Source organism: Ursus americanus, chromosome 17 (genome assembly GCF_024610735.1).
Source record: "Ursus americanus isolate L20-20 chromosome 17, mUrsAme1.1.p, whole genome shotgun sequence".
NCBI lineage: Eukaryota > Metazoa > Chordata > Mammalia > Carnivora > Ursidae > Ursus > Ursus americanus.
Genome location: NC_142143.1, coordinates 10,558,749 through 10,580,683, shown reverse-complemented (window position 1 = coordinate 10,580,683; position 21,935 = coordinate 10,558,749). Strand labels below are relative to the sequence as shown.

Genomic DNA, 21,935 nt, shown 5'->3' with positions numbered 1-21,935 from the left:
GCTCCGGGTGCCCAGATGACGCAGAGGACGAGGGGAACAAGGTGGGGCTGTGGAGGAGGACAGAGTCCAGAGGCGGGGGTGGGGGAGGCACCCCTGCTGCGAACCAGAGAGGTTGGCTGCTCCTGACGGCTCCCATGGCGGCACACCTCAGCGGGATCTCGAGCTCAGGCCACAGTCATTGCGCCATTCTTCCTCTCTCAGCAGTCTCAAATGGCCCCCTCGATGCCCCTCCCCAGACAGGTCCAGCCATTGTCCATTCCCACTGAACAAAGCATGGCTCCCAGCTTGGCAGGTCTTGCCCAGGCTCCCACCAAGCCAGGCGTGGCCAAATGCAAACTCGAACCCAGCTCTTGGACATTCCCACCCACTACCTCCTGATTTCGTAAAAGTCCCCAAGGCGCTCTCAGGTGCCGCAGGGGGAGAGGGTGGGGCCTGCGGCGCGAGGGGCGGGACCAAGAAAGGTGGGGCGGGGCCTGGCAGGTGGGGGGCCACCCCCCCAGAGGTAAGGCTGGATCCTGGGCCCGGTTGCCTTGGCAACCGGACTAATTAATTCCGATTGGAGCTCCATCTGTGCCTTGGCTGGATGGGCGGTTTGGGCTCACGGGTGTTTGTTTTGAAGCGAAGGGGAGATTAGTGGGAGGAGCTGGGAGGCTGGGCGGGGGGAGGCTGGAGAGAGCCTGACGCCCCACCCCACGTGCATATGTAGCATCCCCACCCCGCCAAGGAAGAGGCGGGCTTGGTCCCCAGAGACCATCCTAGACCCCCTTCGCCCAAGGCGGGCAGCTCATCCCAGCCCAAACACCGCCTGGCACAAACCAGACAGCAGCGCCTGCCGTGTGCACACACCAGCGCGGGTAAACACACACTGAGAACTCGGGCCCCACCATGAGAGTGCCTTGGGATCAGAGGCCAGCTTCGCTTTCTGAGCCTCAGCTTCCCCATCTGCAAAATGGGCAACACCACTCCCCTCAAAAGGCTCTTAGGAGAATTCAAGGGACATCCCCAGTGCACCCGGGGACCTCGTTATCCTGGGATCAGGGAAGGCTTTGTGGAACCACCTATGCAGGACCCAGAGGGTGGCAGTCTGAGGAACTGGAATGAGGCCAGGAGGGCTGGATCATGGCATGTGAGAGGAGAGGGTGCCTTGAGGCAGGAGCGCTGAGGCTGGGCCAAGCCCCTGCAGGTCTCAAAAGCCAGGGTAAGGATTCTGGATCTTGGCCCAAGGAGAGTGGGGAGCCAGTGACACGCTAGGGCGTCCTGCCAATGGAAGGGTGTAGAATGAACTCGGAGGGACAGGAGTGGAGGCAGCAGCCTTTGCGGACCTGCTACGATGGTGACAGGGTGACCAGGAGATGGCAGGACATGACAGCAGGGCTCGGTGACCCACGGGTCACCCTCAGGATGAGGACAAGAGAACACCCCAAGCATGGTGTTGAGTGATGACTCCCAGGGTTCAGGGGGGCAGGTGAAAGACGGCAGTGCCCACCCCAGAGCAGAAAGCCTCAGAGAAGGAGCACCTGGGTCAAGATGCTGGATGAGAGGAGTCCAGGATGGAACAAGCTGAGTTTTAGGGGTGAGGGGGACCCCCACAAAGGACGTGTCAGGACAGAGGCCTGGGCACCCCTCCTCCCTCATACACAGCTGCTGGGAGGAGCCCGGGAGGTGGAGCCCCACCCCCAAGAGCAGAGGCTGCCGATCAGGCCGGGGAGCTCACTCCCCAGGGACAAACATGTCTTCCACACGCCGGCACTTGGAGTCACACGGTCTGGGTTCAAATCCGGGCCCCTCTACCTCACCAGCTGGGAGACCCTGGGCAAGCCTCAACTTCCCCATCCCTAAAATGGAAATAAAAGTGATGCCAGTCCCAAAGGTTGTTATGAGGAGGGCTTCCCCATGGGTCCCCCAGGGGTGTGGGATCTCAAGGAACCTCCCTCAAGGAACGGGCTCCTTCCGGGAGAGGGGCAGGACGCTAACCTTTGCTGAGCATCTAGCATGAGCCGCACTCTCACAGGTGTTACAGACCGTGCGGAGTGGTGATCAAGGAGGACAATCTGGGGCCGACCCCTGGGTCCCAGCTTACTAACTATGGGACCAGGAGCAGCCCCTCGCCTCCCCTCCAACCTCGGCTCCTGGGAATGTGAAATGGGGATAAGGAGGGTATCTGCCCGTGGCTCGTGGGACTGTTGTGAGTGTGCGATATGAAAACACGGGAGCATCTGTCACCTGCCCGGCACACAGCAAGCACTAACTAAATCACCACCGTGGGTCATCATTACAGTCGTTGCTAATGTTCCTCCCAGTAACCCGAGAAAGCGAAAGCAATGGTCCCCATGTAACACACAAGAAGGGCGGAGCCTCACTTACCCCAGCATCCAGGCCCGGGACTGACCACCATCCGATCACAGGACCCTCCCTCCCCAGCCCAAGTGGCCCTCTCAGCCCAGGATAGGGCCACGTGAGACTGCCTGGGTCTGAACCCTGCCCGAGCTGCTCTGAGTTGTGTGACCTTCGACAAGTCACCTCACCTCTCTGAGCCTTAAGTACCTGCCGTAAAAAAAGAGGGGTCCTATCCCTGCACCGTTGTCTGAGGACGAAACCAGGAGATACGCAAAAGGTGTTCAGCCCAGGAACTGCACACAGCAGGCGCTCTATAAAGCACAGCAGCTGTGATTACTGATCGGATGGGAAGACCTGAAGGAAAGAATCAGGGTCTGCAAGCATTCCAGTGGGGTCCTGGGATTGATGCCTCCCCCCCAGCCAAGTAAGCATATCCCCAGAGGGCTGCAGCCTGGGGGTCCACCCCAGGGGCAACCCCCACGCTGGCATTCCTCCACCCGCCCCGTCTTCCGACCGACTGTACCCCAACTGTGCCCCTATCTACCCCCACACGCACCCGTCACCTCCACAACCTCCTGCATCGAGCACACAGCCACACGGGCCCCCACCCAGCCCCGTGACCAACCCGCAGCCCCTCCCCTCCCCCCACTCCGCATCTGCTCAATTAGGGAAACTGGGGAGCGAGGGAAACAAAGACTTAATTTCTGAGCTAATCAGCCTGCCTCATGCTAATTACCATCCTCCCGGGCATTAGGGCAGGCTTCCTGGGGGAGGCGGGGGGAGGCTGGTCCCCAGGAATGATACCCCCTTCCCCCAGAGCCTGAGACAGCCCATAAATGGCAGGGGGGAGGGAATCAGGGCGCTCAGGCAGGGATTTCAGTGCAGGACTCGGTGGATGTGGCCAGAAGGAGGGCCGGCAGAGAATGTGCCTGGGGCAACGTCCCTTGGGTGGGTCCTACCCTCCCAGAGTCCCCTTCCAGGACTCCTGCCCCATCCTGGGGGCAGCCACAGACCAGGGGGAGGCCCCAGAACAGGCATCCCATTAGGTGTCCAGCCCACGGCCTTGGCAAAGAGACGGACAGATGGATACTTTTAAGCTAGAAAATTGAGTAATGATCAGAGTGAAGCTTCTGGATCGTGGCGTAGAGTGAGCGCACTGAGTGTGTGTCTGTGCGCTTGTGTGTGCGTGTGTGCACGTGCGTGTACGTGCTACACACATCCATGAGTGCCCCAAACAAGAGGGCTTGGGACCGGGAGCCAGGACATCTGGGCTCAATTCCCCGCTCTCCTCTGGGTAAGTCCCTGCCCCTCTGAAATCCAGACTTCACCATGAGAGACCAGGAAGGGCGCACTGCTAGGGTCACTGAGTCAACGAATGTGTACCGAGCACGTACTGTGGCCGCACCTACTATGCGCCCACCAGGCTCCATGCGAGGCAAGCTTTCTGTCCCCACGGCTTCCACTGTTCAGTGTTCCATGTTCCATCCAACGCAGCATGAGACAGAGAGAAGCCTCCAGGCGCCGACCCCGTGGAGACGGGCCAGGGTGATTAGGGCCACCAAAGGCAGGGCTTGTCATTGTATTTCTTAGAAAAGGTCCTGCCCAGCAATGAAACTTGAGATAACTGGAACTCACTGTGGGCCCCAGAGCAAACCCTTTCCCCCGTCTGGGCCTCAGTTTCCCCATCTGCAACAAGGAGGGAGCCGAGTGAGGTGGTCTCCAAGGTGTACCCCAGCCCTCATAAGTGAGGATTCTCAGTTGTTTCCGCATCATGGGTGTGGGTTATGTGGGTGACACCAGGGGCGGCGGCATGCCCCCGACACACATGCATGCACAGCCAACGGTCCCAGCCCTGCGTCCACAAGCACACTAGATGCACCAGAGGGACAGGTACGCGCAGCGATGAGAGGGGCTGCCCGTGCCCCTGGAGGCTCATTCTCTCCCAGTCAAGCCTTCCAAGGGTGCATGCTCACCTCGGCTGGCACAGGCCACCCTGAACTGCCTCCCTCTCCCCTGGTCATGGAGCCATCACAGCTGGCCACCACGTCCTGAGAGCCTGCAGCGTGCCCAGTGTCCCCTACACCTCACTGCACGGAATTCCCACAACAGCCCTGCCAGGTAAGTACTGTTATCCTGTTTGACAAATGGGGAAACTGAGGCTCAGCTAGGTCAAGTGACTTGCTCAGTGAGTGGATCAAATCCAGCCCGATCCCATGCTGTCACACCTCCCGTGCCCCGGGACCACCTTCCTGGACCCCCGTCAAGGCTCAGACCAGGGGACCAGGCTGGACCAGACCCTGCCGGAGCACTGCTCTCTGCACACTCTCAAGGGTTCCTGTAGCAAGGGTGGGGGGGGGGGCGGGAGCCCGATGGCCCAGGTTAGAATCCCAGTCTCCCCACTGACGCGCTCTGGGACCATGGGCAGGAACCTTAACCTCTCTGCACCTCAGTTTCTCCATCTATGAAACAGGGATCGCAACACTTTGTTGGATTGTTGTGAGGATTTACTGTCTATAGAGCTCTTTGAATAGTGCCTGGCACGGGGCAAGCATTCCTAGGGCGTTGTCAGATCAAAAGAATAAAGGATGCCCTTAGACTCTATGGACAGCCTGAGAACTGGGTCCCCCCGAGGGCCAGGGGTACAGCTGCGATTCCAACCCTGGGTCCAGGACTCCCTGCCCAGTTTTCTCCCTCCAACACTGAGGTAGCTCCCGCTTGGCCAAGAGAACGAAGACGTCCCAGGACTGACCCTGGCTCGGGCCCCGAGAGGTAAGCAGAGGTTATATGGAGACCGAGGTCAGAGCACAGGCTGGGAGCCAGCCCCTGCACCACCTTCTCTGCCCCACCCCCAGCTCCAGAAGTCCCGCGCACGCCTATGGCCACCGAGGGGCCCTGGGCAGCAGTTGCCAAAGCAGCTCCCCTCGGTGCCGAGGGCCCAAGGCCAGTGGTCCTGGGCCACAGCAGGCGGGGGGTGGCAAGGGGCACTCTGGCCTCCCAGCCAGGGCTACAGCATTCCCAGTCCCCAGCATTCTGCCCCAGGGATAGCCAGGGGCCTCCTGGGCCCCCACTCCACCCCTACCCCAGTCCCAGGAAGCCCCACTGGCAGGAATCCCACCCAGAATGGGGGGTACTCCCTGATGCCCTCAGCCAAGGGGAACCCAGATGTCCACGTGCAACCGCAGAAGCTGAGCCCCACCTGCATCACAGGCCAGCCCACCCAGGGCCAAGGATGCGAGTATCTGAAGTCATGCAGTGTTGGTGAAAAATGTGCAACCAACCCAGCCCCCCCAAACAGGGAAACGGCCGTTCAAGGGGACCCTCTGCCAAGCAGACCAGCACAGCCCCCGCTGTCCCCGAGGGGCGAGACCCAGAGTAAGGGGTAGAGGCGGCAAGGCGAGTCCCACAAGGGTAAGAACAGATGGCACCCGTGTGTTTGTGGGGGCCCAGAAACGCGGGGAAGGGCCCCCCCGGTGATGGGGTGGCGGCACCAGCTCGTCCCTCTGTTTTCTACTCAGAGAGCACGTGTCAGCTCCTTAGTTAGAAAGCGGGAGTATACACTCGCACATTCCCCCTTACACGTACACACCGCAACACGCAACAAACACACAAAACTCACCCCGTGCACACGCGCGCACACGCAGCCGGCCAGCCACACGAGGAAGGGACACGGAAGCTGCCACAGAGCTGGGCCGAGTGTAGAGATGAGAGACAGAGGAGACGAGGAGACACAGATGGAGTGAGGGAAAGGCAGAGCCAAGAAAGCTCCGCTCGGGCCCTGGCGCGACCCGCTCCCAAGCAGCCACTTCAGGCTGGCCCGGGGGGAAAGAAGGGAAAGTTCTGGGTACCACCCGGGTCCTACCCTCAGCCTGGCCACTCACCGCCCAGGGACCCTGGGCCAGTGCCCCTCTGGGTGTCAGCCTGCCCAGGATGGCAGGGCAAAGGGAGGGAGACCCCGTGGGGTCTCCAGCGCTCTGAGGTCCTGAGCCCCTGCCAAGGCCCAGCTCCCACCTCTCCCCAGGCCCCTCACTGTCTGCAAGCTGCCCCGCGGGCCCAGAGCGTCTCTGAGGACAGTGCCGTTCCTCTTCCCCGGATCTTCCCCTGAATCCAGAATCCAGAACAGAGCGTCCAGGTCAGCTGTCATCTCAGCCAAGCCAGGAGCCCCATGCCCAAAGCCCCTCCCCCTCTGCAGCCACTAAGGCCAGCTGGAGGAGAGAGGGGAGGAGCAGGGCAGTGACAAGGACCGTAAGTGCCACACGTCATGCATGTCCGTAGTGGAGTGGATGATGCTGCCTGCCCGCTTCGTCTCACTTAATCCTCACGAAGGCCCTCGATCCCATTTTGCAGATGAAAAAGCTGAGGTTTGGAGACAAACTGCCCAGAACCACGCAGCCACAAGGGGACAAAGGAGCTTGTGGGGGAGCCCAGGCCACCTACTCCAGAACTCAGCAGCAACGTCTGCATCTTGTCCAGCAGGTACTGGGGAGAATGGGAGGGGCCGGACAGGCAGACACCCCACATTTCCTAACCCTGCACCCCAGGCCTCAGGACTCCACAGGCCATAGCCCATCCTCAACAGCCTGAGAGGGGGGTGGCTGGGAGGGCCGCTGCAGCCCTGCCTACCTGCTCCTGCCAGCAGGAACCCCAACAACAGAGTCAGCATGTATTGAGCACTGACTGTATGCCACGGTCAGGGCCAAGCACTTGGTAGTATCAATCCTGGGAGGCGGGTACTCTTTTAATTCCCATTTTGCAGAGGCGTGGCAACTTGTCAGGGTAGCATGGGGACTTGAACCCAGGCCTGGGCCCACACGCTTGGCCACTGTGTCACCCCATCTTACAGCCCCGGGACTTTCTCTGCTCTGACCCACCGACCGCAAGCCAACACCCCGGAGTGTCAGACAGAGGCAAGAAGGGCCTCCTTCCTCCAGTCTCTGCTTGGCTCAAGGACTCCCAAGCCGCCATCATCTGGGGAACCTGCTTTCCTCTGCCAACCCCTCCACGGCTCGTCTCTTCCCAGGATGCTCAGGATCCTTGGCGAGCTCCCACCTCCATCCTTAAAGCGCAGCCCTGAGTGGGGAGGGGAAGGTCTGTGTCTCCCCATAGACCTCAGATGGTATCCTCAGGAAGAGGAGCTGGGTCTCAGCCCGAGGCCCAGAGAGGGTGTGGGGTGAGCCAGGGTTACCCAGCAAGTCAGAGGCGGGAAGGAAAGCTATGGCCCTTGGCTTCCCCCTCATGGCTCAGCACAGAGTCTGCCCTCCCTCCTGAAGCTAGGTTGGTTGAGCTGTGACCCAGTGTGGAGGCAAGGGGCGGGGGGAGGGATTTTTAGCAACGTCTAGGATGCCTCAGGCCTTACCAACCATGCAGCCCCCAGCAGCCCTATGGGCCTGCTATGTGTAAACAGTCCCCTCCGCAACCCTGTCTCATTCCATGCCCCTGCAGGAGCCCGGCACCGTCCGCACGCAATGTTCCCATTTCACAGATGAGTAAACAAAGAGACTCAGGTGCACAGGATCACTCAGGATCGGGATGGAATCCACTGTGCCTTGCTTCCAACCACAGAACACATCCTCCTGGAGCCCCAGCCCTAAATCTAACACTTTCCCAATCCTTAGGGACTGCCTCTTCCAGGAAGTCTTCCCAGAACTCAGGGAGCCTCCTCTCAGAGGGACTGTGCTTTCCTCCTACACTCATGAAGCAGACTGAGCCTCTGCCCTCAGACTAGGGCTCCTGGGAGACGGGGGACCCCCTGAAGTCAGGGCTATGTCTCCCTCAGACCAGGATACTGATGGCATAGGCTTTCCTCGTCCCCGGAAGACTAGGGACTCCCTGAGGACAGGGCCACCATGCTCTCCTTCCTTCAGACTGGAAAGTAATGAGGGTGAGACTCCCACCTCTCTCCTCCCGCACCTCCACCCACACATCCCCCCACCCAGAGTATAACCCTCACCCCGATGGTACAAGCAGGACCCCTCCTCCTCTCCTGCTCCCTCCTGGCACTCCTCCAGGCCTGGCCCGTACCAGGCAGCCTACTCCCCTCCCCCGGGCCCTGTCCATGAATCCCACCTCTGTTGGGCACCACAGACCCCCCTTTCTCCTCCCCAAACAAATGGGGTCTTGAGTGAACCTCTGGGACCGCACACAAGGCCAGATCTATTCCCAAGGCTAATGTCGCTGCCAGCAGGGGGCCAGGGGGCCGTTGGGGGGGGGGGGCGAGCCGGCTGTCCATGCCACAGCCTCTCTCAAGGTCCAGCCTCCGAAATCAGGGGCAGGGCTCTCTAAGCTAGGTCCTGGTGGGGCTAGGGTCACCAGCCCACTCCCTGGGTCACCCCAGAGCAGACCAACCCCAGACACCCCCATAGTGCCTCCCCTCGCCCGACACAGTGCAGGTAGGAGCCTCTGAGCCCAGGTCCACATCCCTGCTCTGTGCCCTATGGAGAATGTCCTCAAACCTGAGGCAGGTCATCTGTAAAACGGGCATAACAACCCCTCCTCTGTCTGGGCTGCCGTGACCGTGAATGCGGACACGGACAGGAAAGTCCCCAGCACGAACTAAGTGCTCAAGGAAAACCAGTTTCCTTCTTTCTTCAATTTCCTCTTTTTAGGGGGGTGGGACAGGCAGGGCGAGAGCCCAGGCTGGCAGGGCAGAAGATGGCCTTTTCCAAGCACCTTAAATGTCTCCTACTCAGAACTCAGAAGAAGTTCAGTTCCCTCAGGAATGAGCAGTGGGGCCTCCCAGGACTGGGGTGATTCAGTGGAGGCTGTTTTTCTACTCTGGGGAAAGGGCCATGGAGTCAAGCCTGCAAATCGAAGCTCCAAGCTGGCTGCCTCCCAGAAGCCCATCTAGGTAAGCCAAGATATCATCTCCATTTTACAAACAAGTAAACTGAGACACAGAGTGGTTAAGTAATTTGCCTAAGGACACACAGCTAGTAAGCAGCTAACCTGAAGGGTTTTGACGACTCAGGCCGCTACCAGAAGCCCTTCCTTATGGCAGGAACCTTCCCCACTTGAGAGCCTTTCTGTGATTTTGCCTCTGCGGTCAGAGTGAAGTCCAAACTCTCTGGCTTGAAAGGCCGGGCCCCCAGCAAGGTGGTGTCACGCAGCAGAAAAAGCGCTTGACTCAGAGTCAGCACAATCGGGGCTCCGAGGCCAGCTCTGCCATCGACGTCCCACTGCGTCTCTGGGGCCAAATGACCAGGCCTCCCCAGCCTAACTTCCCTTGTGGGTAAAATGGGAATGACAAGCCTGGCATCCTAGGGTGGCCGGCAGGATTACCCATCTATGTGGTCACGGCGTATTTACTGAACACCTACTATGTGCCAGGTGCCAGGCCCCGTTCGAGGCACGTGGGAGAGAGCAGGGAACAAGACCAAGAAAGTTCCTGCCCTCGTCAACTGAAAATCGGTGCTGGGGGAAGGACAGATAATAAATAAGCAAAAAACAAAAACAAAAACCAAAAAAAAAACCCCAAAAACAAAATAGCATCCGGTTGTGTTAGGGGCTAAAGGAAAGAAAGGGAGGGAAGAGGCCCAGGGTCACAGACCGAGCGCTCAGAAAGGGCCTGCCTGGGGAGGGGACACGGAACCTGGAACCGAACGGGGGGGGGGGGGGAAGCCCAGTAACAAGCCCAGGGAGCAGCGGGGAGCACAGGAGGGGCAGCAGCTCCTGCAGAAGGACCAGCAAGTACAAAGGCCTAGGAATTCCGCATGACGCGGAGCCTGGGGGAAGCGCCCAGCAGAAGCTCCAGAAAGAGCAGCTGGTGGTGTTACTGCTCTAAACCCCGTGAGCTCCTTGCGCCTTGCTTTCCTCTTCTGGAAAACAGGGTACTGGGCGGCTTCGAGGGAAGCCTGTCTCTTCCACGCACCTGGATTCATTCTTATTCCTCCTGTTTTGCGAAGTGGGGAAGCCGAGGCTCCGAAGACCCCACAGCCCCTAAATGGCAACTCAGGTCTTGTCATCCCAAACCCTAGGTCCTGCCAGCCTTGTGTGGCCTCACCAGTCAGAGTGCTCCCTGCCTCTCCCCCAGGCAATCCCAAGACGGCCCTGACCGCCAGAAAGCGTCTTGGGCTGAACAGAGGTCTGCGCCCGGTTGGACCCCCTTCTGCCACCTGGGGCCACGCGGGACACCTCTCCCCCCCACTTCCCGCAGGTCATTGGAAAGGTGAGGAAAGGCTCACGGGTTGGAAAGACAGCTGTGGCTCCAGGGAGCCCCTCCCAGGCAGCAAGGCCCTGGGCTTTACCGTCATCGCCCTGCCGCGCACACGGGGAAAGTGAGGCCAAGTCCTGTCACCTCCATCGCACAAAGAAAAAAGTTGAGGTCCCCAAAAAGGTAAGAAACATGCCCAGGGCCACCCACCTAGAAAGTGGCAGAGAGGCTCTGAACTCAGGTCTGTGTCACTCAGAAAGAGTCGTCCTGCCGCTCAGCCCCCAAGGCCCTCAACTGTCCCTCTTTGGACCTCCCTTCCGTCCAGTGCCTGGCCTGTCCCCTGGGAGTGGGAAGGACTTGCCCTGAGTTATTCCCAGGACACTGCCGGTCACTCCCCTGAAAGGACGCCCGGGTCCCGTGAAGGAAGCCAGGAGGCAGGGGGCTCAGGCAGCAGCTGGGGGGCCAAGGCCAGCATGAGCAGAGCACACACACGGGCCCCCGGAGCACGCGGGCAGGTAGCAGGGACCGCGGACCCACTGCACCTGGTTCTATGCAGGCTCAGCAAGCAAGCCTTGCTGACTCTCCGAGGCCCTTTTCCTCTCCAGCCCCACTTCCTGCTGTCCAGTCATTGCCCCCCAGGGCTCAAGGGTCACCCCAGAAGGGCGCAGTGAGGCAGACCTCTGGTGAGACGTCACCACTGTCCTCCTCAGGCACGTCAGAAAATCCTTTTTAGATCATTTTCGAAAGGAATTATACTGGTGGTGGCGGGTGGCGGTGGTTGACTCTTCCAGAGACTGTACTATGTGCCGGGAACCACACCAGGGCCGTCGCATACATTCTCCCCAGTGCCAGCAAGCCCAAGGTGCATGCACGTTGTCTCCATTTTACAGATGGGGAAACTGAGGCCCCAGACCATACAGCTGTAAGTGCCGGAGTCAGGACTCAAACCCAGGCTGCTGCTGTCCCATGCTGCTTCCTAGTGTAATTATTGAAGTGAAATGTTTGCTTCGGAAAAGTACGTGGGGACTGAGGGAAGAGAGAGACAACTCTCAGCGGTCATGGAGGGGCAGGCTCCCAGGGGAGGAGTCAGGACGGGTGAGTTGGGTGTTTGGGGAGACAGGTGCCCAGGGGTCAAATCCCAGCCCCAGTGCGTGTGCCTGCTGTGTGATGTGGGGCAAGTTACCTGCCCTATCTGATGCCTGAAAGGCAGGTATCAATGCCGGGTATCCTGGAGCACAGCAAACCTGAGGGATGGGGCCAAAGTCACTTGGGGACAAGAAGAGAACATGCATCCGGATGGGGGACTTGTATGCTCAAAGGCCCTGAGGAGGAAGAAGGCTCCAGGAGGCAGAGGTGGGGGCGCCTGGCCGCAGAAGTGGGAGGTAAGAACAGGATGAGCCTGAAAGTGAAGGGACAGCTCAGACCCACCCACTGTGCCTCCCTCCCCCCCCCAAAGAACCCTGCTTCAGCCTGTGCCAGCAACACCAAGCCCGTGGCTGCAGCCCCTCCTGGTGTCCCACCCCCACCATCCCCCATGGAGCCCTCACCACCCCACTCGCTCCCCGCACGGCCCCTCCAGAGCACCCATCACCAGCCCTTCCCCGGGGCCCTCCACACCTCGGCAGCCACAGCCCCTCCACGTGGGGACCACCTCGTGCTAGAGATGGCATCTCCCTCTCCTTAGCAACCGCCAACACCGTGCCCAGCCAGCCAGCCTCCTCCCTCTGTCTCCTCCTCTCTCCATGGAGACCACAATGCCACAGAGGCGGCTCCTTCGCCAAGGCAACCACCATCACTCAGCACCCGCCCGGACCACAGCTCCCTCCACGTGGCCACCACCAACACAGCCGTGGTGACAGTGACAGCATCTCCTCTCCGGGGCAGCCACCAGCCCTAGCGGAGATGGAACAGCTCCTGCCTGCCTGCGGCCTCCAGCTGTCTGCCTGCTCTCCCGACAAAATTCCAGACGCCCGATCAGACCCGGTATTGATTCTGCCCCGCGTCTCTGCTCCCAGCTCACTCCCAGCTCACTCCCGGCCCCTCAGTCGGCCCTTCTCTACAACAGAAAGCACCCCCCCTCCACTAAGGGAGGAAAGAAGACCCTGTTCTCCCAGGCCAGACCCTGGAAGCCGGCCCCCACCCCAGCCCGGCACAGATGCCCCCAGCCCCATGGGATGCAGGCAGGCCCTGCTCAGCCTCTCGGGCCGACGAGGGGCAGGAACAGGACTTCCTCCCACCCGCCACAGTGGGCCTGTCCCGGCCCCCAGAAAGGCCTGCCACTCTGCCTGCCGCCTCATAGGCCCTGTGGAAGGGAAGCTGGGGAGGGGCAGGTGAGGGCGCGCACAGCTGGCGGGGAGGGGGGGCGGCAGGCAGGAAGGGACCGATGGAAGACAGACAGACAGGCCGCGCTACACCACGGTTCGCAAGGCCAGGTCATGGGAGCTCTGCTCCCATCCAGCCACACACTCGCACACAGTCAGAAGGACCCTGTCCTTACCGATGGCTGTGGGCTAAGGGGGCCCTTCAGCCCGCGAGGCTCTATCCCTGGCCTGGTCTTAGGGGGGCCCCCCCGCAGCAGCGGCAGGCGGCAGCAGCAGGAGCAATGGGGTCTTGGGTCCTGGTCCAGCTCAGGCGGGCGGCAGCTTCTCACCCAGGTCCTCTCCTTCTGCGAGGAAGCGAGGGGGAGAAAGGGGAGGGAGGGAGAGGAGAGGAGGAGAGAAGGAGGGGGAGGGGGGCAGCAGGAGGGAGGGAGGAGGGAAAATGCTGAAGTCTTGAAGGGTACACTCACTTCTTTCTTAGGTTTCCCATGGCAACCGAATATACCACAAATGAATATCAGTGTGAGAGAGAGGGAGGAGGCAGAGAGAGGGGAGGGATGGAGGGAGATGGAGGCAGAGATGGAGAGAGATGGAGGAGACAGGAGGCAGGGAGGTGGAGAGATGGAGGCGGGGAGATAGAGGAGATGGAGGCGGGGAGATGGGGGAGATGGAGGCTGGGAGGTGGAGAGATGGAGGCTGGGAAATGAGAAGATGGAGGCTCGGAGATGGGGGAGATGGAGGCTAGGAGATGGAGAAATGGAGGCTGGGAGATGAGAAGATGAAGGCTGGGAGATGGAAACTGGGAGATGGGGAGATGGAGGCTGGGGGATGGAGGCTGGGAGATGGAGGCAGGGAGGTGGAGGCAGGGAGACAGGGGAGATGGAGACTGGGAGATGGAGAGATGGAGGCTGGGAGATGAAGGAGATGGAGGTGGGGAGGTGGGGGAGATGGAGGCTGGGAGGTGGAGAGATGGAGGCTGGGAGATGAAGGAGATGGAGGTGGGGAGATGGGAGAGAGGGAGGCAGGAAGGAGGGGGAGATGGAGGATGGGAGATGGGGGAGATGGAGGCTGGGAAGAGGGGAAGATGGAGGCAGGGAGATAGGGGAAAGGGAAGCAGAGAAAGGGGGAAAGGGAGGCTGGGAGATGGGAGAGAGGGAGGCAGGGATATGGGAGACAGGGAGGAAGGTAGGAGGGGGAGAAGGAGACAAGGAGTGGGAGATGGAGGCGGGGAGATGGAATCAGGGAGGTGAAGGAGATAGAGGCTGGGAGGTGGGGTAGATGGAGGCTGGGAGGTGGGGGAGAGGGAGGCTGGGTGATGGACACAGAAAGATGCTGGGGAAGAGAGATGGAAGGCTGGGTCCCCATCCTACCCCCACTGGGTTCAGGAGTGAGAGGAGGGAAGGGGCCAGGGCCACAGGACTTCTTTCAATCCCTCCACGGTTCCTGGAGGAGGGGCAAGCCACGGATGGGTAGATTTCCTGGGAGCTGAAGGGACCCCATTCCTACCACCTTTCCCAGCCTAGCCCATGTTCCTGACTCCCTGCAGGGCCCCAGAGCCTGGAGGTTCTTCCCATGTCCCAGCCAGACACCCCACTCAGTCATGGACACACACAGCATAGCCAGGTGGGGATGGCCCCCACACCCTCCCACTCCCTGTCACCAGGTGCTCACATACACAGCCCCTCCCTCCTCACATGGGCAACCACGCCACCCTCCTATTGGTCACCCCAACACCAACCCGACCTTCTCCTTCTACAACTGGGCCCCAGCCCCTCCGCTGCAGGAAACAAGTATCCCCCCCCCCCCGCCTCCCTATCATCTCTCATTGATGCCTCTGGCACACACCCCTTCTCCCAGTGTGCCCACGGCCTGTGCCCTGCTGGGTGCAATGCTGTCACAGGCACTCACACGCCCTACGAGTCATGCACCTGCCTGACCTCCAGCGGCACAGACACACACACTTCCAGACAGATGCGCCTCGACCCAACCTTCCTCCCTCTGTGCGCACACGTGCACACGCATACACTCATTCTCTTCCCTCGGAGGCCCCTCTCCCTGTCTGGCGCCCACCCTCCACCAGCCCAGATGGTCCTCCCAGCCCTGGCGCACAGGCAGGGGCTCACACCTTGGCCCCCTCCACGCTGCCATTCATAAGCACACATAGACCCTCCCAGTGCTGGCAGCTGGAGGCCACGGAAGAGCAGTGCGCACGCGGGCCGGCGCTGCCCCCGCTCAAAGGCAGAGGACAAGGACGCACCAGCTGGCTCCTGGAAAGGGCTCCCAGGCTCAGGTCCCCAGGGATACCTCCTCCACGCTTGACCCTGCGCCCTGTGGCCAGCAGACACCCTTATACACACTTATACACACTGCCAGCACATTCAGGCAGCAACTAACATCAGAATTCCACATCCCCTCACACGGACGTGTGCACGGCTGCCCACAGAAGCCGGATACGGTGCTGCCTACCTGAGCACGCAGACTCACACGTGTGCCAACACACCTGGGGCCACTGCACAGACACCCGTCAACACACCCATGGAAAGGCACTGCCCCCACCCCACCCCCCGACACACACTTGGGCTTCACCATACACACCCAGACAAACATGCCCACGGGCACAGGGGCCCTACACAGCCTCACACGCCAATGCACACAGGCCCTTAGCACACCAACGCACTGGGAACCACTCTCAGAGCCTCCTGGCACACGCACGGCCACGCCTGCACACCCGTGGCGCACCCCCAGGGCAGTTCTCCGCGGCGCCCCCCCATCCAGTCCACACCCACCTGACACACACACCCCGTCGCCAACAAGTCGCAGGCGCTGGGGTCCCCCCTCGGCCCCCTATCCCCCCTAACGCCCCTGGCACGCGCCACGGCCTGCCGCCAACCCCTGCCTGGCGCCCGCGGGTTTACGATCCCGCACACCGTGCCGAGCCCAGAGGCCGTGAAATTGCCTGCGAGCGGCAAGGGATGCGGCTGCAAATTCTAAGCACAGGGAAGTAAGGCAGAAACCCGGCGTGCTGCGGGGCCCCGGCGGGGGAGGGGGGTAGCCCGGGGAGGGGGCTCCGTGCGCGCCCTCCCCCCCACCCCGCCACGGCGCGCTGGCAGGGGGAGGCGGGGAGGGCTGCGTGCGGGTGCACCCTGGGAGCCCGCCACGGGACTCGCACCGGGGATGGACACACCTCACCGCCCGCCGGATCCGGACCTTTCTGGGCCAAATCGCGCACGGGGTGACCGGCCTCGGGGCCAAGCTGCGCAACTCTGCGTTGCCGCCTCCGGGAGGTCTTCCGGGCTCTTGGGAGGTCTTCCGGGCTCTCGTCCTCCTCTGGCTTCTCTGCTCCCACCCGCATCCACCGCCTGGCAGCCTCTGACCTCTGCTCACGTGCACAAGCCCAGGCTCAGCTCCACCTGCACCCTGGCATCAAAGGAAGGGAGAGGGAGGGCATGGCGTCTCCGAGACCGGGGCGGGCCCTCTCCAGTCTCACTTCGTCCCCAGCTCACTTCATGCCTTTCCCAGCTGTGCGGCCTTGAACCCATGCCTGCAGACTCTGCCTCCATTCCCTCGTCTGTGCAACAGGAATGATGCAGAGGGTCTTTCTGAGGATTTAATGAGGGCCAATGAACAAGCCGAGAACAGCAGCTGGTGACCATGGAGATCAGTCAGTACCGGCCTGGTCTTGCCGCAGGCAAGGGGCCACACTTCTCAGAGCCCAGGCTCCTCTGAAAAATGCAGATGCCTCTGCGGCCTCCCCACCTGTGCGGGAAGATCCAGAAGATGCAGCCCCCCTCAGCTGTCCTCCAACCAGCAAACATGGGTGAATTCATATTCTGGAAATGCATTTAAAAATGCAGGTTCCCGGGCCCCACAGCAACCCTCCTGAATCAAAAACTCAGCGGACGAGACCCAAGAATCTGCATTTTTAACAAACCCCCAGAGACTCTGGCGCTCCCTGACAAAAAGGATGACACTCACTTTCTTAGCCCAAAGTTTAGGGTCCTGTGTAATGGATCCCCCAGTTGCAGTCCAGACTCGTCTTCCCAAAATCCAGTCCAGGCTTTCCGACCTCCAGACCTGGCTGGCCCCCACCCAGAGGCTGGCTGGCCCTCTTTCACCATCCTCCAGCCAAAATTAAACAAGGTAATAGACAGTGTTGAGCCCTGGGCCTGGCGCACAGCAGGTGTGCGGTCCCGGGGATCCTGCCGTGACCCGAGCAGAAGTGGGCCCCGCCTCTCCCACCCCACTCCCCAGGCTGCGGCCTGCACCGCCAGCCCCCTCGAGGGTGCATACACAACCAAGAGCCCCCCTGTCACCCAAGCCCTACTGTGTGTAGGCCCCACGCTGGGCACTCGGCAGATGTCCCCCGTGTCTCATCCCTCTTCCAGATGTTTCACGTGACTCCTCTCTGTGCGTTCCTGCCTGAGCCCCAGACCCAGCGGTTATCCCTGGGTGAGATGTGCGTGTGTGTGCATGCACGCGCACGTGTGTGTGTGTGTGTGTGTGTGTGTACTGATTGCAAAATGCATCAGTCCATCCTCAACAGCATGCAGATAAGAACTTGCACAAGTAATTTTTGAGGGTCTACGAGTCTGTGCCCGTGTGGAGCTGACGTACTAGTAGGAGAGACAGACAGGAAACACCCAGAAAAGCAGAACCGCCAACACCGCCCCCCCCCACGGTTGTGAGAATCGCAGAAAGCAAGGGAGCAAGGGGGTGGGCTGCCAACCGCTCCACCTGTGTCTCACCCCCATCCTAGGAGAATCTCAGAGACAGGGGACAAAGATAGGCCAAGGAGGGAAACTGAATCAGCCCTGAGTCCTGCGGCTGCGGCTGGGGCTGGACCCCGGGCAGGCTGGTCAGGCAGCCCTTCAGAACTGCTGCCCACCTTCCCCTGGGAGAGGTGGGGACCAGCGTGCCCAGGCACACGGTTAGTCACACACACATGCAGTCACATACACGCACAGGGGCACACAGACAGGCCCTGCCCCCTCCCAGCACCTCTGCACATCCCTGATGGGGGCACAGGCAGCTCCCAGTCCCTTCTCGCACTTCTGCGGGGGGGGGGGGGAGGGGGGACCTCCCAGCCTGGCTCCTGAAACAGTTTCTATGTATTTCAGGGGGTGAACGTAGAAGCTGAAAGGAGAGGGAGGGATACACACACACACACACACACACACACACTATAGCCCAGGACCCACTCCAGAGAACCAGGAATGAATAAGGGAGACAGATGGGAAGGGGGAGGGGACTCATCTCATTGACACCTACTATGTGCTAGACTCAATGCTCCGCACTTGACATTCTCTTACGCAACCACACTGGAAAAGTTAGGAACCCGGCAGCGTTATCCCCACTTTCTACTGAGGAAGCAGGGCCTTCTGGAAGGAAACTTACTCGCTCAAGACACACACCGTTAAAACGAGGCAGAATTTGGACCCCGGGCCCCTACTCTTTCCACGAGTGAGAGAGGGGGAGAGGATGGTAGAGTGGCCCAGGGGGACCGCAGCTGAGGCCGTGACAGCCGCGGAGCCTGGGGAAGATACTGATCTGGGAGCAGCATCCCCTCCATCACCCAGGGGGGCCCCTCCAGAGGACCCGCTGGGTGCTGGCACTGTGCTCCATGCTGGGGGACAATGAGAGAGCGTGCTGCTGGCTTCGGGGATGTCACAGGTCACAGGGGACGGGGGGGGGGGCACAGAAGGAATGTGGAACAGGCCTGAGAACCTAGAGCCTTCCTGCCCCTCTGTCCCTGCGGCCACTGCCACGTCCACTGCTTCTGCTGACAGATGAGCAAGGCAAGGCGCAGAGAGGTCCCTCACTGAAGGACACCCCAAGATGGAAAGGTTCCCTGGCAAAGGAGTTCATAGATTCATGGTGCGGACGTGGGGCTCCCAGTCCTGGTTCTGCCGCTGTGTGGCCCTGAGCTGGTCTGCAACCTCTCTGTGTCTTGTGTGGGAAACGAGGAATAAGAATAGCTGTGCTACAGAAGGTTCTGTGGGGATTAAACACTTACAAAGAGCTTCACCCCGGGCCTGGCTCTCAGGCTCACTGAATATTAGCTCATATCATTATTATCGTTATTATTGTCACTATAATTATTGCTACCAGCAGCACCAGGCAGCCTCGGCTTGGCCAGGTGGCTCCCCGGCCTCAGGGCCTCTCTGGGGCCTCCCCGGGGACTGTCTGCAGAGCAGAGGGGGAGGGGCTCCATTATTCCAACCCCCAGGACCACCCCACCAGGAACAACGGCCTCCCGGTAATAATGGCAGTGACTCTGCCCCAGGTGCTCATTGAGCCCCGAGAAGGTTAATTGAATAGGGGATTGGATGGGGCAGTAGAGGCAGACGATTGAGTTAACCTTCGGGACCACTGGTTAAGGAGGCTCGAGCTTCCAGGCAGTCCTGCTTCCTGGCTTTCTGCTCTGCGTGGCCCAGGGCACTGCGGCTGCCGACTGGGGGGACAGTGGGGAGCACTGTCGCTGGAATGGGGGAGGGTAACCGTGATGGGTACCTCCCGGCCCTGCGCGTGGATGCCACACTTTCACACTCTCTCACTGAGCCTGCAAGACAGCTGCCGCCTCGCAGACAGAGGAGAGCAAGGCTGACCCCACGTCACACACAGCCGCTCCGCGGAGGTGTCCCTGGAACCACTGTGCTTCCAGAGCAGACATCCCGCGGACTTCAGGGGACAAGGAAGCCACACTGGGGAGCGGGCACGGAGCACAAGAGAAGGCTCAGCAGCCGAAAGCACCCATTTCTGTCACCCTGCCTATGGCTGGAGCTCGCTGGCTGGAAGGACAAGCGAGAGGGGACTGGGGGTCGAGGCGGCCTCTACAGGGGCCAGTGACCCCTCGGCCTTGGGTGCTCCCCACCCCCACTGCACAGAGCTCCCTGTCCCTCCATAAAACAAAGAAAGTGCCCTGCGGGAAGGGACCTGCCAACCCTCCGAGCTGGGGAAGGCAGATGGGGGCAGATCCTCACTAAGGAATGAATCAACGCACAGCTTGCTTTACCCTTTGGACCTCAGTTTGCTCATCTGTCACGTGTCCACATGATAGCAGCCAGCCTCCCAGCCCCACAGGACGGCTCTGGGGATCCGAGGAGGGAGAAAGAAGTTCTTTACAAAGTTAGACTCCGAGCTGGGGCAGGAGGCCCGGGGACGTGGTGGACTGAGCCCGCACCGTGGGCTCTCATGACACCCCTCACCTTTCCAACCACCCCCACCCCGGAGACAGATGAGACCCTGAGGCCCAGAGAGGCGACAGGAAGGCCTAAATCACAAAGCCCAGAGTAGCCCCGTGGGACTGGAACCAGCAGGCTCCGTCTCCTAGCTGTGCTGTCGCATGAATTTGCACACACAGCCTCGCTCACAAACACGTATCTCTGTGACCCGGCAGCGGCTGGCAGAGAACTGGGACTGTCGGGGGACGGCAAGAGGCGCCCCACTGAAAGGTGGGGGGCAGAGGAGAGGCCTTCAGGAAAGGGGCTCCACACCCACTTGGGGCATCTGGGGAGGGACCGCTCACTCCGGGGCTCCATCCTCCTCCCCCTCTCACGGCTCACAACATAGGGGACGGAAGCGCAGTCGGCCACACACCCTCCCACTGACATCACACACTCCGGCTGCTGGGGGTGACCCCTCACGCTGCTGTCCCAGTGACGTCACTGGCAGCCTGGAGCTGATGTCACGCCCAGAGGTTCTCACTGACGTCACACCCACAGGCCCATGCTGACGTTACGCACACTTCTCCCCGAGACGCCCCCATTCAATTACTCCTCTTTCTTGCTGCCCAGGGGCAGATGGCCCAGAGGTCGCCCCCCCGTACACAGCTCCAGAGTCACCGCTCACTCCGGACAGGTGTTTACAGACAGGGCCTGTGCGTGCATGTGCGTGTGTGTGCATTCCTCATAGGACACACGTTTACACACATGCACAGGCCCACATGCCCTGCTGATGGCCTAGCCACCATACGTCCCACAGGTGCCCTCGGACAGGTGTATGAGCCACGGCCACGCATGTACACAGGCAAATCCTTGCAGCCCCACCCCCATGATGCGGCTCCCTGTATGAAAATGTCCCTCAATGACTAAATCAGGCAGTCCAGGGCTGGCAGCTTCCACCACATTCCTCCAGGTGTTGCCAGCACCCCCTCCTCCCCCCAGCTTCTCTCCTCCTCCGACAGCCTGGCCTGCTGACAGCGACAGCCGCAGCCCGGACACACACACACATACTCCCGTCCGACACCTGTGTCTCGGCAAGGGGACGGAGGCAGTGCCCTCCGGAGCTGGCCGCTGGGCTAGGAAGGGTTCAGGGAAGAGGGGCCTAGCACGGAGCACAGAGCGACACAAAGTGCCCTCAAGTCCCATGTTCCTCCTGAGCTCAGCCGAGGGCCGGCGCCACCATCCCCTTCTAATCTCTCTCCTTGGGCATGCCTGACACACTGTGGCTGCTTCTGTCCTGGACACACGCTCCCCGAGTGCACACACATACACGCATACCAGCTCTGTCCCCTCCAAACATTTCAAGAAAATCCTGCTGGGCCACAGACAGTGTATGTGTGTGCGTGCGTGCGTGTGTGTGTGTGTGTGTGTGTGTACAGACAGAGCAGGGCCCGCCCCTGCACACAGCCCTGTGTGCACACACAGGGCACACACATCCCTCCCCACGTGCACACACCGCCCCACCAGCCAGCACGCCCACCCCCCTGCCCCCATCTTCTGCCAGTTGCTGGAGTCCACACATGCAAACACACACACACACACACACACACACACGCAGCCCGGCAGTGGCCCTCCATGCCAGAGCTGCAGTCTATGCCGATTTCTGCTGCTTCCCGGGCTGCCTCCCTGCGTGCCCCACGCCAGCACCACCGAGAAGGCGGCAAAGCCTTTGCAAGGGTCCCCACCCACCTCGGGGACCCCGGTCCCCGCATCTGGTGCTCTTACCGAATCCATCGCCCTCCTGCGGGTAAAGGGGGTAAAGCCCCACCCTGCCCCCCTCCCCCTGGAGCGGCACCAATCAAACCCCCCTTCACAGCTACGAAGATGAATTCCTCGACCCCGGCAGCACTCAGTGCGAGAGGGGGCGAGGGTCCCCGATTCACAAGGAGGAGGGCAGGGAGGTGCGGTGTGGCA

At 60.9% G+C, this 21,935-nt stretch overlaps 1 protein-coding gene across 1 annotated transcript in view; it reads right to left on the bottom strand.

The window, feature by feature from the left end:
* The window catches only part of ELFN2 (extracellular leucine rich repeat and fibronectin type III domain containing 2), a 50,283-nt gene extending 28,808 nt beyond the window's left edge, over positions 1-21,475 (bottom strand). Inside the window, 2 exon segments of the mRNA XM_045780177.2 lie at positions 12,981-13,145; positions 15,986-21,475. The gene's annotated coding sequence lies outside the window, so the exon portion shown is untranslated.
* Between the last annotated feature and the right edge of the window lie 460 nt (positions 21,476-21,935).